General features: G+C 33.2%; 1 long non-coding RNA gene across 2 annotated transcripts; it reads left to right on the plus strand.

The window, feature by feature from the left end:
- The first annotated feature begins 2,666 nt into the window (after positions 1–2,666).
- On the plus strand, positions 2,667–5,016 carry LOC139892694 (uncharacterized). Of its 2 annotated transcripts, XR_011774197.1 has the most exons (4): positions 2,667–2,730; positions 2,884–3,017; positions 3,913–4,005; positions 4,569–5,012. It is a non-coding gene; the product is annotated as an uncharacterized lncRNA (long non-coding RNA). The 2 variants fall into 2 exon arrangements; XR_011774196.1 differs by having other exon boundaries at positions 2,884–4,005; positions 4,569–5,016.
- Positions 5,017–5,388: the final 372 nt, after the last annotated feature.

Genomic DNA, 5,388 nt, shown 5'->3' on the forward strand with positions numbered 1-5,388 from the left:
AGTGGCTCTGATACCATTCTGTAACACCCCAGCTTAACATGACCACAATATTGTCCGCTTTGCCCGCAGGCGCACGGCTTTTTCTTGGCGACCACACACGAGAAGCACTTTCCCAGGAGGTCACCCATCCTGGTAGTGCTCTCGCCCGAGCACGCTTAACCACAATATACTCGCACTTCTACTCAGCCTGTGATCCCAAAACGCGTTGTGTCATTTAAGCGTGAGTATTACCTTATAATCCCATGATCACTCATGTTCGTGGGCGATGTGGGATTTGCCTAGGGTGTTACATTACATATGAAGGTATGGATGAAGTTAGGCAATATAAGATTATAGCTTTAAAAAGAGAATATGAAATGTTCTTTCCCTACAAGAGTGAGACCCTTAAGCAAACCTTCATTAGGTTTAATTCTTTAGTTGCTGACTTGCTTACCTTGAAAATCACATATACTGATTTTGAAAAAGTCAACAAGTTCATTGATTCACTGCCTGCTAAATGGAAACCCGTTACTGACCCATTAAGAACCACTCAGACTTTAAAGAACTTTAACATGTCATCTCTGTATGGCACACTTTGGAACCATGAGAAGGCAGAAGCTAAACTTGAACTTAATTTGAAAGAAAACTTTAAGTCTGCCTCCACCACTTCTAAATCTACAAAGTCAGATGATACTGCTCTTGTTGCTGCTGCTAAAAAAAGCTCAAAAAGCTTTACTGGTTCAAAAGCTGATGATGGCAGAAGAAGAGTCAGCTGAAGAGGAGGATAGTGGTACCGGGTCTGAGGAAAGCAGTAATGATGATGTTGAAGGATTTGCTGAAGGTATGGCTTTACTGGCTAGGCAGTTCAAAAAATTAATCGTAGTAGAACCAGCAAGCCATACAAAGTGAGTAAGAAGCCAAGTGCTAGGTATGGTAGTAAATCGGTCAAGGGCCCCAAACCTGAATGTTACAACTGTGGGAAGGTAGGACACTTTGCAGCTGAGTGCATGTCTCGAATACCTTCATCACATGCTAATTCGTTTTCAAAATATGACAAGTACAAGAACAAGTACAAGTACAAGGCAATGGAAGCCCAAATTAAGGAAAATTCAAATACTGATAAGAAGGAGAAGAAACCAGAGAAGGTGCTAGTTGTTGAACATCATGATTGAGATGAAACCAGCTCATCTTCATCTTCTGATAGTGAAATTGATGAAGATTGTGCTGGTTATGCTTATGGTAAAAAGCTGTGTTTAATGGCCAGAGAAGTAGAGGAGTTGGTAGAGGAAGAAAGTGGTAGTACAATTTTAGATGATATGAGGGATGCTGATCAGAAAAGAGACTCACCTCAATGAAAATCTGAAATGCTGTTAAGGTTGATAATTTTTGAACTTATACTGATGATGAAAATACTGAAATGTTTGACTACCTGATAATTGACTTAAGTAGAGGCAGTAAACGTGAAGAAGATTTCAAAACTGAAATTAAATCTTTAAATGAAAAAATTAAATGCAAATCTGATGAAATTAAGATTTTGAAAGATGAAATTTCTAAACTTGAAAAACAAAACTATGCTTTAAAATCTCTTCACTCAGATGCAGCAGTCAGGGCCGGTCCTGAGAATTTAGAGGCCTAGAGCGAGGTAGAAAAAAGGCCCCTAAGCCCCCGACAAATAATATAAGCTATCTAAAAAACGACAACTTACGCCATATCATTAAACATAAAAAATTTAATTAATTGCGTTTTTCAGCACCGGATAAATGTTTGGAAGTCATCTCTAATCAATAACCATAAAAAATTTACTTAATTGCAACAGACGAAAGCTTCATTCTCATCAAAGACATAGGAAGCTTTTCTTTTAATATTTTTTCAAAACAAAATTAATGTAACAGATCTAAAATAATAATAAAAAAAAAGCTAAAATAATTTGTTACATAGTACAAGTTAAAAAAATATACAATAATATGTTACAATAATACAACTTACAACAACCATAATAAATTATAGATCATAAAAGTTAAAAAAAATTAACATGGAGCAATGGAGTTATGGACAATCTATCTATAGTTTCTATTATATCTCTAAAATGATGATGTAATTAATAGGCTAATTCCTTCATAAAAAAAAATCTAAACGCATAAGCTGATGTCATTAATACATTAAATAAATACAGAGTATAATTAAATTCTATTAAAAAATTACGGAGTATAACATTAACTTTTATCCGTCAATTTGCAGCGTAAACCCTACCGCTAACCATAACCCTAACCCGAGTATTCTCTCAATCATCGTCATCATCTCAGCCATTGTAATTGACCATGCCGGGTGCTGAAGGAGGTCCACCGGAGGTTACTGTCCATGGGTTCTTTCACCGTTGAGGTATATGTTCAATCTACCATTCTTATATTTTAGTTCCCTCACTGTTACTATGAACTATGAAATAAACTGATTGATCAATTTTTCTTCGATCAGATGTACGATAAGCACTAGCCTAAAACCTGCAAAAACTTCATTGAACTAGCTAGAAGAGGTTACTACAATAATGTCAAATTTCACAGAATCATCAAGTTATGTAACACTGACAGTTAATAAGTATACTAAGTATATGTTATACGTTATAGTTACAATAACGATAAGGATAATTTGTCAATTAAGTGCTGATTCTTTGTAATTGATTAATGAAAAATAGGATTTCATAGTTCAAGGAGGTGATCCCACTGGTACAAAAAGGGGTGGAGAATCCATATATGGGTATGCTACTTTAATGTTCTCATAAAAATAGGTTTGATATTTTTAGAATTATTGATTAGTTTGTATGAACTGAAGTTGTGGATTATGTCTCTAAAGGACATGTTATATATGGAAATATGGCTATTTTGTTGAAATGAATGTGTAATATTAAAGGTCAAAGTTTGAGGATGAGATTATTCCGAAGTTGAAGCATACTCGAACTGGGATCTTATCTATGGCTAATGCTGGTCCGAATACGAATGGAAGTCAGTTCTTTATCACATTGGCACCGGCACAATCACTTGATGGTAATCAATTTTTATTTGAATTTATTATCTTTATTAGTTTGTTTTGTTCTTTTGGCATAACTGCACTTTGGTCAAATGGGTATTTTTGTTCATATTAAATATACAGGCATATCTTCTTGACATTAGTATAGATGATAAGATCAATAATAATAATCACACCGCACAACCAGATTGAATGAAGCAATGTGTACATTTCTCATTTTTGCCTATGGAATCCTGCCAACTCAGTTTTGGATTTATTCAAATGTATTGTTACAATATAATCAAGGTTTCAAATACTTCAGTATGTTAAGGTGTGACCAAGGTCTCAAACCTTATTAGATGCTCCTTTTCTATATAATTTCGGCATAGTTTGCTTAATTATTAACGGTTTCATTTGTTGTTCTGATCTCTTTTGTTGTGAATACAAAGTATTACTTCAAATTAACAGGGATGGTCACCAGGTGATGTTTTCGTTTATCTTTTTCCTTTTTTCATTAATTTTAATTAGGGTTCTTTTGATGTTTTTGTGGTCTCTTTTGTTAATACAAAGTATTACTGCAAATTGGGTTAAAGAATCTTTTTGTGCTTTCACATACCATAATTTTGGGGTTTCTTTGATTTGTTTGATTTCATAGGGTTTAATAATATGCTATTTAACTATTTTACTACGAAATATATACATAAAGCTAATGTTGTACTCCGTGTGCTTCATGGTGATTGAAGTTATTTACTTCACAATGAATGTGACATTTACAATTGTCGAGTCATCTAATGTTTAATCTTCTTCACTCTAAAAGTTTCCCTTAAGTTAGAAGTGTCAACTTGGGTGGGTTGGTTTGGGTAATTAGTAGATATTTTCCGGCCCAAGTCTCCTAAACATTAGTAAATATTTTAACCGATTTTGTTCGTTCAGACGTTCAAGCAAAGAAATGGAAGATGCTACAAGAATGGCCGTGGTCACGTCAAGCTCATTCGCTGCTCTAAATGTGGCAAATAATGCCCGAAGGTAATAAATCATGACAATGATAGCTTTGAGTGATCCTTTATTTCTTAGATCTTAAATGTTGATATAGATCTGTAAGTATTTTTTTCTAACGAGTTATCAAAATTGTGTTACCTCTTATATGTAATAACTTTAGTGATTTTGTTAAAAGCATCAGTTTGTTAGGTTAAAATTTGAGCATCTTAACCAACTTGGTGAAAAGATTAGATGTGTTGTTTTTTTTGCAATATTTTTGTATACTTCTTATAGGAGATTAAACTCAGTAATAAATAATAGTTGATCTAATAGGATAATATACATCTTTACAACCTTAATACTTTTTGTGTTTCTGCTATGTTCGCAATTGAGCTGTAACATTAGTTTCACCTTCATATATTGGGGATTGGTATGGTATGATGTAAGCTTTTTATTTTGAATTATTATTGCTTCATTTTTATCCAATATCTTCTAATATATTTTCTTAATAGTATATATCATGATAGTAAAATTTTACACGGGTTTAGTTTCAAGTTCGTGATGATATTTTTTTATGAAAAATATTGTTAAACCTGAATTGTTGTTTGCAGAAGCAATTCAAAATATCCAGAAGATTAACCTAAAAGGAAACTTATGGCCTATCTGGATGCATGGGGTTCTTTGTCGAAACATTGAAGGTCAATGAGGTACTAATTACTTTCAACACTTTGAGCACAATTGCATACTCAAGTCTCAATAATAATATAAACTGTGAACTTTTTAGTCAATCTTAGGCTCTGGCTCTCTGCATCTGACTATGTAATGCGTAGTAGATTGGACATGATTTTGATAGCATAAACCAAAAGAAATTATTATGCTACTATGCACAATTTATTTAGCATACTTTTATAAAGGTGACAATTTTGACCCATTTAGTTGTGGATGTGTGAAATTGTTAAGCCATAGTATATACATTACATTGTTATTATGGTCTATGGCTAGGCGTATAGATATAAAAGTATAGTTTTGTGGTGGGTAAGTGGCTTGCTGCAAGTATGCAATGGCTTTAGCATTTACATTCACTTAACACCTAAAACATATCATTAAACTGTTTCGTTTAAACAAACCCGTGGTTCCACGGGTCATTTCACTAGTTGAATATGTTATATGAGTAAAATCAACAGACAAATGTATAACAACCATAAAAAATTAACATGATTAAAATTAACAAATCATAAATTCAAATTCGATAAGACAATAAAATTTTACATAAAGATACAAAAAAATTAAATTACCAATTGAAGGAGTCAAGGACAATGAGATATGGCAGTAGGTGAGAATTGGAATTTTTGAGTTTTGTAAATTGTAATTGAAGAGAGTAGGAGACTAGGAGTCAGCCGTTCCACAAAAAAAAAGGAGACTATGACGTAT

Source organism: Rutidosis leptorrhynchoides, chromosome 2, assembly GCF_046630445.1.
Source record: "Rutidosis leptorrhynchoides isolate AG116_Rl617_1_P2 chromosome 2, CSIRO_AGI_Rlap_v1, whole genome shotgun sequence".
NCBI classification, from domain to species: domain Eukaryota; kingdom Viridiplantae; phylum Streptophyta; class Magnoliopsida; order Asterales; family Asteraceae; genus Rutidosis; species Rutidosis leptorrhynchoides.